The sequence below is a fragment of the Carettochelys insculpta genome, chromosome 9, assembly GCF_033958435.1.
Source record: "Carettochelys insculpta isolate YL-2023 chromosome 9, ASM3395843v1, whole genome shotgun sequence".
NCBI lineage: Eukaryota > Metazoa > Chordata > Testudines > Carettochelyidae > Carettochelys > Carettochelys insculpta.
Genome location: NC_134145.1, coordinates 20,301,994 through 20,313,094, shown reverse-complemented (window position 1 = coordinate 20,313,094; position 11,101 = coordinate 20,301,994). Strand labels below are relative to the sequence as shown.

The 11,101-nt window shown below is 49.7% G+C and overlaps 1 pseudogene; it reads left to right on the top strand.

The window, feature by feature from the left end:
- Positions 1 to 1,310: 1,310 nt before the first annotated feature.
- On the top strand, positions 1,311 to 10,186 carry LOC142017907 (G1/S-specific cyclin-E1 pseudogene; annotated as a pseudogene).
- The last annotated feature ends 915 nt before the right edge of the window (positions 10,187 to 11,101 follow it).

The following is an 11,101-nucleotide window of genomic DNA, read 5'->3' as shown; positions in this document are numbered from 1 at the left end:
CTCACACCCTACCCTCCTCCCCGCGACCCCTTTGTGAATTCCGAGGCTAGTAGGAGTCAAGTGAGGTGGTTGATGCTCTTCTGGCAACGCAGCATGCACCTGTGGAACAGACTTGACAACAGCATATGAGAGCAGTGAAAGCACAGTTTCGCAAAAGGGTATAGTTTTGCAAGAGAGGAGGAGTAGCACGACACCTATAAAGCATGTGTTCGTGAGCAGTCCCACGGCCATACCGTGGGGCAGACAAAAGGCAGATGCGTTGATGGCTGTTTGTGCCAACGTTACCCATACGTTGGAGTTGTCACTGATACGGGGGCCCCTCTTTGGGGCCGTTGCTACAGCAGTCCAGAGGTACCAGCGCCACAGCCAGGCCATGGTTACAGTGTCCGAAGCATCAGTCTGCAGGAAGAAACACATTAAGGATAGTCCTCTCCTTCAGGGAGGACCACAGCCATGCCCGAGCCTTCTGCTAGGATAGTAACTGCTTGTATTGCCCCTGAGGGTGCACCACAGTGCCAGGCGCTAATCAAAGGCGCACTGGTCACTGGCACGGGGGCACATTCTATGTGTGCCGTCGTGGGCATCACAGGGACCAGCTCGACTAGGGGTTGCCCCACTTCCCAGACAAGCAGCTGGTCAGCGTGGTTGTAGCACTGTAGGTCAGCCAGTGGTGGGCCAGGGACTGACCACTACGTTGGGACCCAACTCAACTCGGGTACAAACAGCGAAGAGGATCTCGGGGGTACACTTAAGTACGTCCGCTCCCGCCCAGGGGTTGGCAGTGGGTAGGGGTGCTACAGTTTCTGGACTTCCAGCAAGGAGCACCAACTGGTGTCCTTCCACTTGCACCTGGCCCGGGAGTGGGGCCTGCCTGACACATAATACAACTCCTTGCTCAGGAGCAAGGTGCAGGTGCTCATAGGGAGTAGTGGGTCCAACAGCCTGGTTGTTAAGAAGGAAAACAGCACGGTGCACCACCTCCCCCCACCCTTTTAGAGTGTTCGTGGGTGTCAGTTTGCGTATTTGCTCTTTCAGGAGTTCGTTCATCCGCTCAATTAAGCCACTCGCGGTGGGGGTATATGGTATGTGAAACGTCCAGGTTACCTGTAAGTCAGCCGCCCAGTCACGGACACATTGGGCTGTGAAGTGTGTGCCCTGATCACTCTGTATCGCCAGGGGGATGCCGTATCATTCACTGAGCTGGGTGAGTGCCGTAAGCGTAGCAGCAGCGTCTGCATGCTTACAGGGATGTACAAACAGCAGGCCAGTGTAGGTATCCATGATGGTCAGCGCATAGAGCCACAAGCACGATGGAGGTAGCGGTCCGATATAATCGTTCCGCCACTCACTACAGGGCAAGTACCCGCAGCGTATGCTTCCTGTAGCTAACGCTAGTGCTACTGGGGCCAGTTTGGTGCAAACAGTGCATTTCAGTTGGGCTGCCCGATACGCTACCGGGGGAGGTTCTCACCCTTGGTCAGGCCGTATTGGGGGGCTGCGTGGGCTCCTTGGTGCCCTGACTCCACATGTAAGGCCATGGTGCATCCTGTGATCGTATGTCCTGCCATCTGATCCACGGCTGCGCTGAGTTGCGCCTCCCAAGTCATTTGTTTGGTATGGGCATCAATGTGCCGCACCGCCAGGGGCTGCTGCCGAGCAAAAGCTAAGAGTTGTTGCCAAAAGTTGGCGCCCCAGAGGGGGCAATCCGCTATCTTCCATTCCTTGGCTTCCCACATCATCACCCAGGTGCGCAAACCCTTGTAGACTACCCAGCTGTCAGTATATATAAAGGTCTCTGCTTGCCCAGCTTCCGCCACCAGCGTCGCTGCCCGTAACTTTGCCCTTTGGCTCGAGTTACCTGTTCCCTAGGCAAAGGCGATTTTTATCCTTATAGGGGGCATATGCTACTGCTTGCCACTGTCTCTGTCCCGTTGAGGTGTACGTAGCAGACCCATCGGTTACCCAGATGCTTCCTCTTCTCTCCTCAGGCATGGTATCCAACAGAGGTACCTCTGCCACCGGCGAGGGGGTTACTGGCGGGTTGACGGTGGGTAACTCATCTGTTAGCTGGCGATCATGCTGAAAAGTAATGGTTCCCAGGAGAAGGGCATGTGGAGCAGTAAGTGTGGGGGCTCCCAAGCGCATGCACTGCTGTAAGTAGTGTTTCCACTTGAAATGGGTAGCTGCTTGAGCCACTCTTGTATGTGCACACTCAGAGGTATCCATGACCCACCCCATTAAGGTTCGTACAGTAACGGGCGATGCTCATGACCCGCTCAGTGTCTGCAAAGCCCACACCACTGCTAGAATTTGCTTTTCCAGGGGGGTGTACCTGCTTTCGTCTCCGTGGAGGGTTCATGACCAGAAGCTGATAGGTTCATTTCGCTGGGTTCCTACCTGCTGCCACAGACCCCAGGACGCCACATCGCCAATGGTTGTTACCTCCAGTTCAAATGGTTGGCCTTGCAGCGGTGCAGCGAGGTGGGCGTGTGCCACCACTGTCTCTTTGCAGAGATCAAAAGCTCATTGGTGCTTCTTTGCCCAGTTCCACTGGGTGGCTTTGCGCACAAGCTCCTGTAAAGGACGCATAAGAAAAGCAAGGTGTGGAATAAAAGCACGCCAGAAACCGAGAAGGCCCAGAAAGGTTTGCAACTGCTGTTTAGACGAGGGTGTGGGGAACGCTTGGATGGTATGCCGCACTTTTGGCGGAATACATTTGCTCATACCCATCCACAGTATACCCAAGTAGACCACACTAGTGGCTGGCCCCTGCACTTTCTTGGGGTTAATAGCCCACCCTCGTTCCTGCAAACCTGTTACGATGGTGTCTAGGGCAGCTTGAACAGTTGGTTCATCTGGTCCCGATATAACGTCATCAATGTAGTGGTAGCAGGCCGTCCGGTTAGGGAGGTCCAGGCGCTCCAGATCAGCCTGCACTAACTGATGGCAGATCGTCAGGGAGTGCTTAAAGCCCTGCAGTAACAGGTAAACGTGTACTGCTTTGTTAGCCACGTGAAGGCAAACTGCTCTTGACTCTCAGGATGAATGTCAATAGAGAAAAACGCATTGGCCAGGTCTATGACAGCATGCCACGGCAAGGCTGCCACAGTGATGCGCCCCAGGATGGTAACCATGTCTGGAACTACAGCCGTAAGCTCCAAGGTCACCTTATTGAGTTTCTGATAGTCCGCTGTCATGCGCCACGAGCCATCCGGCTTCTTCACTGGCCAGATGGGGCTGTTGAAGGCACTCAGCATGGGGCGAATAATATCCGCCTGTAGCAATGCAGCAATAGTGTCACTAATCTCGTGCTCTCCACCAGGAATCCAGTATTGCTTGACTGACGCCGGAGTCTGGGGGACCGGCAGGCGCACAGGGTCCCATTTGGGATGTCCCCACAGTAGGGGTTCCACAGTTCTGATTGCCCGAATGTAGCGGGGGTGCCCAAAGGCAAACAGCCCATACTGTGTATCCACGCACCGGCCACGCAAGATGTTCATTCCAATGATGTATTCACCCAAAGGTGCAGCCAGCACTGTTGCTCGAAAGGGAGGGGCTTTCCCCAGTGTTAGGGTGACCTTCACCGCATAAGTGGTGGTCTCCGCTCCTCCGAGGCCCTGCATGACCACCGCACGACCCGCAGTCTGGGTAGAATGCAGAATGGTCACCTCAGCTCCAGTGTCTAACAGAGCTAACACATGCTGCTCCCCTCCCCGGGGCCAGTTTATGGTTAACGGGATAAATGGGCGCCGGTCCCCTGGTACCTGTCGCACAGCCACAGCCCGTACTACAGGGGACCCACCTCCCCGTCACTTCCTATGGGGAAGGGTCCAGTCGACAGGGGCACTGGGCTGTGTCCTCCCCCCGGGTCCCATACTTTTTTGTGGTGCCTGGGTCTTGCCTGCCCTCTTGGGCTACGTCTACACGTGCCCCAAACTTCGAAATGGCCATGCAAATGGCCATTTCGAAGTTTACTAATGAAGCGCTGAAATGCATATTCAGCGCTTCATTAGCATGCGGGCGGCAGCGGCGCTTCGAAATTGACGAGCCTTGCCGCTGCACGGCGCGTCCAGACAGGGCTCCTTTTTGAAAGGGCCCCGCCTACTTCGAAGTCCCCTTATTCCCATGAGCTCACGGGAATAAGGGGACTTCGAAGTAGGCGGGGCCCTTTCGAAAAGGAGCCCCGTCTGGACGCGCCGCGCGGCGGCAAGGCTCGTCAATTTCGAAGCGCCGCTGCCGCCCGCATGCTAATGAAGCGCTGAATATGCATTTCAGCGCTTCATTAGTAAACTTCGAAATGGCCATTTGCATGGCCATTTCGAAGTTTGGGGCACGTGTAGACACAGCCTTGGAGGCACTCTCATCCTCACTCCGCTGGGTAGGCGGCAGTTGTAACCAACATTTGTACAAGTCTGGTGTTGGTAGACCATTGATCTCCTTACGGGGGACCCCTGCCTTTAGCAAGTTCGTCCATGTGGTTCTCTGGGTCACCCTAGCGTGCCCTTTTTCCTGCCCAGGTGCTCCCGCCAAACCACCTTTTCCTTTTGTGACGTGGACCGCTTTAGCGCCTATGACAGTTTTTAATTGCATCAACATTCCAACCAAGTCACCTATACACCCATCCGCCGCCATGACCACAGCCATAAGGGAGGCCTTCAGCCTGGGGGGGGGACAAGGCGTAACAGAGCGGCCTTGATGGATTTTTGGACCTCTACATCGTTCAGTCCTGCCTCGCCCTCAAAAGCCACAGCCCAAGCCATGCCCAGCTGCCGCAGCACGCTCACCCCTTCCAGGATCGTATGCCAGGGCCTCACCAGTGCTTCCAGTTCCCCCGGAGAGGGGTAGACCGTGTCCACTGCATTAAGCAACCAGTGGTACAGGGACGGCGCTTCCACGGCATTTCCCTGTGCATCGGTAATGCCTCGCGAGTTCTGCAGTGCCTGTCGGACCTGTGAATCCTGGGACAACATGCCCATCTGTCGGAGTTCCTCAAGCAGCAGCAACACAGTGTTGCCTGCGTTGTCCCACACACGCACCAGCCAGGCCAAAAGGCCTTCCCCTGGCTCCTGCTTAAAACTCTTTACCATCTCCTGCAACTCACTTGTCTTAAACGTCCCCCAGACCTCCGGCTGCAATTGGCCTCCTTCTAACCTCAGCTCCCACACGGGGTGTGCCTGTCTTGGGATGGTTTGCACAGCTGCCCCATTCACCTCCTCCTCCTCCTCAGATGAGGAAGAGCTCCAAATGTTACCATCCCAGGTCTCAGGGTCCCAAGTGGCTAGCGCAAGGATCGCATGCACTTGGGCTGTCAACACCGGTTCTTTCCCTAGTTTCGCGTGCCGCCGATTCACCACCCTCACTGCCAATACCTCACAACGATGGGTTAATTTTTGTGTCCTTTTGGACTGCGAGGTAACCACCTCCTGCGCTATTACCCGCGCATCCATCAAATCACGACATTCCTGCTCCTTCCCCGCCAGCGCCTTTTGCAAGCAGAGAAGCTCGTCATCCAGGGCCCGGAGGGCAGTTAGGAAAAGCCATGCTACCTCTTCCACCGCCCTTTTCTCTGTCCCTGGCCGGCAGCTCAGCCGCAGCCGACACAATGCCCCTTCTACCTTTACCGGCGTCACGCCTGCCGCCTCCCGCAACTCTGGCTAGTCTGCCGGGGCTGCCCAACAGGCCACCATCCATGCTACCGGCCCCCATTTCTCCGTCGAGGGTCATCCTGGTATGCGCTGCAGGGCCAGCTCTGGCTTCCCTGCCTCCCTCGCTTTCAACCAAAAAGGCATCGTACCTGGAGAACCCTGCTCACTGCACCAAATGTAACCATCCAGGCTTGGGTTCCCCGGAAATGAGGCTGCACCCAGAAGACGAGTGCTATATTTGGTTTATTGAAAGTGTGACAGCCGCAACGGGAGCCCTGGAAACTCCGCAGTTACCAGTGGGGGAAAACCTGACGCGTCGGAGCTTCGCTCGGAGGTAAAGGCGCTGTAACAGGCCTCCTAACACTAACTAATAAGCTTAAACTCATTTACATAAGATTGCTTAAAATTGCCTATGCAATTACTCTCACTATCTCTTGTGGCCTACTGCCAGCATGGCCTTGAAGTATTGGCAAGCGCAATTTGTTTTGCAGCTGTTGTTTTGCAGCTTTTCACCTTGCACAGACTGGCCTGTTTGGAATTCTCCTGAGGATTCACAGAGGGATCGGACTGCACTCTCGACCGTTACAATGTCTTCTCACACCTCACAGATGGCAAATGGATTCAAGGGGATTTATGGAATTCCTTCAGCTGAAATCTAGGCTTTCTGTATTGTTGAATTAGCACAGAGTATCCTCGCCTTAGGCCAGGTCTATGCTAGGAGATTAAATTGAATCTAAGGGTCTTAGGTCAATTTTATAAATCATCAGTCTACAGCATAGTTCTCAGTATGTCAATTTTAAGTGGTTCTTTTGTAATGCTGAATTCACTGGGAGCCCCATGGCAGCAAATCCTATGTCCTGCACATTCCCCAGAGTCACTATCTTTTTTAGGAGATGTTTATTGGTCACCTTGGCTACCTGGATGACAAAAGCCTGCACTGTAAATTTGCCCATTCCAAATTGATTTCCCACTGACTGGTAGCTGTCAGGTGCCACATGCTTCTCAACAGCCAAAGCAGTTCTCATTCTGGTATCACTGTGCTTCAGGGCAGGAGACAGCATTTCACAAAGTTCCATGAAAATGGCCTTAACACATGGAAGTTTTACACCTACTGCTGATCATCCCATGACTACAGAATGATGCAATCCCATCAGTCTGAGCTGGTTTTGCAGGTCCAGAACCTGCACTCTATGGTGTGCAGTGACTCCAGGGCTACCAACAACTCTGCGGTGCTATTCTACAGAGCTTCACATCCTTTACTGCCCCCCAGAACATTCCACTGATAGTGCATGGGTATTATGTTCAGAATACACTGCACCACAGTGTGAGAAGTCATCACAAAGCACTGCACCAAACGTTGAAGCGTCTCAGGATCCATGTTATTCTTTGCAATGGTGAGTGGCAGTCTGTGTAACAGTGGTGCAAAAATTCCCTTGTCTGTTTCTTTTCAGTGGGAAGTGAGGGAAATGCATTCTGGGATGATGACATCAGAAGTCCAGAACCATTTGTGGCAACTTTTTTCCTCACAAGACATTGGCACAGAATCCCAAAATGCAATGGGTCTGCAGGAACTGTGGGATAGGCACCCACTATGCAGTGCTGCCACAGTCGAATTTAGTCAATCTGGTGGGGCATACTAAATCAACTTTGGAGCAGTCATACTCAAATTTGACTTTATAAAACCTAGTGTTAAAAAGTTGACTTCATTAAACTCAACTTTATTCCCAAATGTAGCTATACCCTTAGTGAGAGATGTTGGGTTTTTTTCTTATGAACATAACTGAAATGAGTACTGAAAGGACTCTGATTGCAGCAGAAAGAAATACAAGGATGTTGAGTTTGCCTTTGTTACCCTAAACCATTAATGTTGAAAATTTTCTCTTTGAGTGTTTAGAACTGATGGACTAGTGATATGGAGTAGACTGTATCCACACCGAAGACAAATTTTATGCAGTTGCTTATTATAAGATGGATTTCAAATTTACTCAGTTGAAAGTCCTTCCAACATTGTCATTTAATGAAAATTCAGACTGGTGAGCAGATATTTTTTCTCCACTTTATTTAGAAACCTGCTTATGTGAACTGGATGTTGGAAGAAACCAGAACACTCTACTGGAATGGCACTGGATCCCCACTTTTAATTCTGCTGCTTCTTGTTTAGATTTTGTTTTTTAATACCTCAGAGCTTTCATTTACCTTCTGACAATAATGGCCTGGAAATTGTCTAAATTGAAGTGGGGTTCCATTTGTTACTTAAAAGAGCTGAGGCTGAGCCAAAACCACAGCATTTTTGTGGGCTTCTGTAATTCCAAATCAGGCTCAACCAATTCCAGACAAATTTGGCAAAAATATTTGCTTTTGACTGCCTAAAAGCTGAGAAAGTAGCAAAGGCAACTAAACTGCCTGAATGTTTCAGACTTTCTAGTGGAGGTCAGTGAAGTGACTGGAATTGATGAGATGTTAGAAAGCGTATTGTTGTACAGGCCCATGCAAAGGGGGTAGGGAGGTTGAAGAGTGCAAATCTACGCCCCCATGTCTGGTTTCTCTCCCTTCTGCACTGTGCAGGGAGAACCTGCAGGATATGATGGGGAACCAAGACACACAGGGAGCTGCAATTCCTTGGCCAGGTTTATTACGAGGCCTCTGCCACACAGAAGAATGAAAGGGAAGCCCTTGAGGTCAGGGAGGCCTCTGGTTAAAGGAATTGGGCACGGACATTCAGATTTTTTGGCTAGCCCCTTTCCCTGGGGTAGTGTAGAAGCTGGGAATGTTCCCCTCAATAATGGGACCATTCTGCTGTTTTTATATGCCATGTTAGCATCTGGTATCATATTACATGTTTCTTAAACCCATACTGGCTCTAGATTTTGTGGGGCCCTTTGTGAAATAAGATGTGGGTTGTCAGGTCATGCATACACACCATCTAAGGATCGGTGTATGTGACATCTGCATGGGCTGTAGATGATTTATTTTAATTCATATTTTTTCACTGAATATATTCTGGGCTGTATGCCAGGGGTAGGGAATTTGTAGCCTACAGGCTGGATCTGGACTCTTGCTTAATTTCATCTGGCCCACAGTAAGTCTTGGCATTCCTCTGCATAGCTGGAGCCACAAGTGCTGGCTCACCTTGCCACAGCTGGGAAACCCTGAGCTTTGGCACTTTCTCATCCCTCATGGGGCTTGTGCCATGAGCACTGGTTTTCCCTGATGTGGGCAGAAGGCCCTGAGTTCCATGCCCACCTCCCTGTCCCAGTGGTGAAGCCCTGAGTCTCATTCTTCCCCTCCTCAAGCAGGAAGTCCCAAGTGTCTACACCCCTCCACAAGGCTGGAGCCATGAGTGCTGGCTTGTCCAACTGCAGGGGAAAGTCTTGAGCCTCTGTGCCCCACTAGGCAAGTGAGCTGAACATTTTATATTTATCTAAATTAAAAAACAAATGAAGTTGCTTTTTAGTTATGTGTGGCTCATAATTTGATTTCTTCTGAGTCCATGGTCTGTGATACAGAAGAGGTTCTCCACCCTTGCTCTGGGCACACTTACAACTTTTATATAAAACAGTTCCAGTAAAATATTAACACAGAGCACTCAACCTGACCTGTAAATCACACAAGAGAAAAATCACAGCATTCCTACAATATCTTCTAAAACCTAATTGACTTCTTCCAACCCAGTCTCCACAGCCCATCGGTCAGCATCTAATCATCCCATTCCTGTCCAGGAAAAGCATAGGTAAACTGGTGGATCAAGAAATTTGGACTCTAAGCAGGAGACGGAGCAAACTACATAGCCAAGGACCTCTCACTGAAAGTGTGTATCACTAGATTTCTTTGATTGGTTTATGGCAACACAGTAAAATGTTGTAAAAACACTATTGCAGCTTATTGGTATTTTATCTTTATTCAGAGCTGCAAAACTAGAGGAAATCTATCCACCAAAGTTGTTCCAGTTTGCTTATGTCACAGATGGAGCTTGTGCAGAACATGAAATCCTTAGCATGGAAGTCATCATTATGAAGGCTCTTAATTGGAACTTAAATTCACTGACAGTTGTGTCATGGCTAAATATTTACACGCAAGTTGCATATCTAAATGAGCTTTATGAGGTGTTGCTGCCACAATATCCTCAGCAAATCTTTGTACAGATAGCAGAGCTTTTGGATCTCTGTGTGCTCAATATTGGCTGCTTAGAATATACGAATGGAGTACTTGCTGCTTCTGCTTTGTACCACTTCTCATCTGAACTGATGCAGAAAGTTTCGGGTTACGAATGGTATGAAGTAGAAGAGTGTGTAAAGTGGATGGTTCCATTTGCGATTGCCATCAGGGAAGCAGGAAGCTCCAAACTCAAACACTTCAGAGGTGTAGCTCCTGAAGATTTGCACAATATACAAACATACATTAACAGCTTGGATTTGCTGGACAAAGCTCAAGCAAAACAGGCCATGTTGGCTGAGCAAAGTAGGACGTCTCCTTTACCCAGTGGTGTCCTCACACCACCACAGAGTAGTAAGACACAGTCCACTGGGCTGCAGCTGATATGACTGAAAACTATCTTCATCAGAGATAATTTAGTTCAAGTGCCTGTTTTTTTGCTGGTTCTGAATCCTGCTCCATTATGGAAATGCTGCCAGTGAAGTTTAGAAGCTTTTATGGATTCTAAAAAGGAAACTTGTATTTTTTGTGACAAGACTCTGCTATATGAATTTTTATTTACTACGGATATTTTAACGAAATGTATCAAGTACACCAGCCACTTAAAAGAATGCTGAAGAGTGCTCCAGATGCTGCTAAGGAAGGTGATACTTGATGTGATCAACTCTTCAGAAGAAAAGGCTTGAAGTGAAAAACTGCAACTGTGTTTGTCTGTCTTTGGATAACTCGGGGTCATTTTACCTTGTGGAGGGCAAATGGGCTTGAGAATGCTGTGGAAACCTCTTTCCGAGCTTACAACTTGACTTGTTAAAAACACTTTATGTAAATGCTGCTATGTCTCTATATCAATTTTTAAATAGAAATGCAGTCCAAGACAGCTGGTTTAAAAAAAAAAACAAAAACCTGCCTCTTGATAGTGGGGCGAGGGGACTGCTATCTCAGGTGCCTCACATGATCTCAGTTGTCACAGAAACACACAAGGAAGAGTTGGGTTCATTGTGAGAAAGATGCATTCTGTCATTGACGGAATGTGGCTGTCATGCTATTTGGAGGGCCCCTGGCCAGGAGTGTCTACCTCAGGGCAGATTATCAAAACCGGGGCAGAACTCCCAAACTAATGGTATGTTTCATAATTAGCTCAGGGGTGAGCAAACTTTTTATGTTGTGTCCCAAAGCCTCCTCTTTACGCCCCCCCCCAAACAACCTATGTAATATAATCCAAACCAATGGAAATTTCAGTCATGTTTATATGAGGGAAAAAAAGACCTTTCAGCATGTGTAAGAAAAAAGGTATGTAGAATGTA